Raw genomic sequence first — 2536 nt, forward strand, 5'->3', positions numbered from 1 at the left:
GCTATAGAATCAAAATGCTCCAGAAACTCTCCAAGACAGTACAAACATAGGACTAGACAAAACATTCTGAAAGTTAAGGATCAAAGGGAAATGCATGGACCCCGTTTTCTTCTTTTTGATGGCAATGGTGCCTGTACGGGTGCTGGGGATTGCACTGAAGATTATAATCTTTCCTTAAGACAATAGCAAAGGTGATGGTGAAGAGCTTTCTTCCTAAAACACTGATAGAAATGCTAATGGTGGCCCTGGAGAGATGGTGCAGTGGTTAAGAGCACTGACTGTTCTTGCAAAGGACCTGGGTTGGTTCCCAGCATCCACATGGTGGCTCACAGTAGTCCATAACTCCGCCTCCAAGGGATCAAATGCCCTCTTCTTGTCTCCATGGGCATTGCACACATTGTGCATTTATGTACACACAGACAAAACACACACATAAAAACAAATTTAAAAAGGTTTTAAAGAAGTGCTAATGGTTATCATGATGGTTGTCATGATGGTATTCAGGTCTCAGCAACATCAGTGTCATAAAGCAACTTAAAAACAGCTAACCTAGGCTGGAGAGCTGGTGCAGTCATTAAGGGCTCAGGCTCACAACCAAAACCAGTTAACCCAATGCAACAGATCATTGTATTTATTATTTTTCTTGTTACTCTGACAAAATTTCTGACAAAAGCAACTTAGGAAAGGTCATTTTGTTCATGGTTTGAGGGAATGCAGTCCATCATAGTAGGGCAGGCAGCAGAAATATGAATGGCAGGTCACACTGTCCTGTGGTCAGTCAGCAGAGAGGGATGAACACTGACAGCAAGCCAAGTTTTCCCTTTCTAATCAGTTCGGGAACTTGGTCTATGGGATGGATGGTGTCACCCACATTGAGGGCTGGTCTCCCTTCCTTTCTTAAACCTCTCTGGAAACATCTCAAAGACATGTCCAGAGGTCCCACTTCTAGGTGATGTCAAATTCAGTCATGGTGACACTGAATATTAGCCACAGCAACTGTGCATTGCTCCCAGGAGCCATGGTGTTAACTGACTCACTTTGCATGTGCGGTGTTAGTGACAGTGAGTGAATCTCCCCAAGTTTCTGACTATGGAGATGATCCTTGGTCCTGAGACTTCTTCATGCATTGGACCTTTCTCAATGAACTCTTAACTTCCTTATTTCTCAGACTGTAAATGAAGGGGTCCAGAGCAGGAGTTACCAGCGTGTACATGACAGCAGCCACCAGTCCCCCAGAAGAATGAGAACTGGTTGGGGGCTTCAGATACGTAGCGAAGACGGTGCTGTCGAAGAGGGTGACCATAGAGAGGTGAGAGCCCCAGGTGACCAAGGCTTCCTTTTTCCCCTATGCTGATGGAACTCTAGCCACAGCATGGAAGATATGACCATAAGAACTAACAATGCAGAGAAGTGCACTGATTCCTAAGACCCCAGCCAGAGCCATCATCAGGCCCTCATTGAGCTGGGACATCAGCCACAAGAGTGGGCCAAAATCACAGAAAAAATGAGGTGTCTCTTGATCAGTATGGAAAGATAACTGGGACAACAACAAGGTATGTACCAGAGAGACACAGTGGGCCACTCCCCACAACCCACTGACCAGCACCCCACATCTACCAGACATGATTAAAGTGGGTAGTGCAGGGGATGGCAGACGGCAGCATAGCGGTCAATAGCCATGACGGCCAGAAGCAGGTTGTCCATATCGGCAAAAACAGCAAAGAAATACAACTGGGTCAGACATCCAGAGAATGAGATGGATCCATTGGCAGTCCACAGAGTCTCTCGCATCTTAGGGGCTGCGGTAGTGATGAAGCAAAGCTCCACCAAAGCGGGTAGTGCAGGGGATGGCAGATGACAGCATAGCGGTCAATAGCCATGACGGCCAGAAGCAGGTTGTCCATATCGGCAAAAACAGCAAAGAAATACAACTGGGTCAGACATCCAGAGAATGAGATGGAGCCATTGGCAGTCCACAGAGTCTCTAGCATCTTAGGGGCTGCGGTAGTGATGAAGCAAAGATCCACCAAAGAGAGCTGGCTGAGGAAGAAGTACATGGGGGTGTGGAGGTGGACATCTGCTCTAATGGCCAGCAGAAGTATCAGATTCCCCAGGAGACCCAGCAAGTACAGGGTCCTTCAGTGGGTGTCCCCCTCATAATGCCAAACAAATAATGCAAACTAGAATACAAACGGAAATAGAGTTGGAATTCATTAAGAATGGCTCAGTGCGCAGACATAACGGCAACGAACTGAGGCACAGTGACTTCCTGAATTTCGTAGGAGTAAAAGAACTGTGCTATTTAAAATTTTGTGTTATGAGGCACTGGTGATGGCTCAGCAGTTAAGAACACTGTCTACTCTTGCAAGGGACCCAGGTCCAGCAGCTAACAACCGCGTGTAACTCAGTTCTAGAGAAATATGATGCTGTCTTCTGGCCTCCACAGTCATTGCATGACCCAGATGTACTTGGATACGTGCAGGCAAGGCATTCATACACATGAAATAAAAAATAATAAATAAAATATTTTTTAAAT

General features: G+C 46.1%; 1 pseudogene; it reads right to left on the reverse strand.

Annotated features, from left to right (window-relative positions):
• Positions 1-1087: 1087 nt before the first annotated feature.
• LOC103751590 lies at positions 1088-2136 on the reverse strand (annotated as a pseudogene).
• Between the last annotated feature and the right edge of the window lie 400 nt (positions 2137-2536).

This window comes from Nannospalax galili, unplaced genomic scaffold (genome assembly GCF_000622305.1).
Source record: "Nannospalax galili isolate Female #2095 unplaced genomic scaffold, S.galili_v1.0 scaffold7468, whole genome shotgun sequence".
Taxonomy (NCBI): Eukaryota; Metazoa; Chordata; class Mammalia; order Rodentia; family Spalacidae; genus Nannospalax; species Nannospalax galili.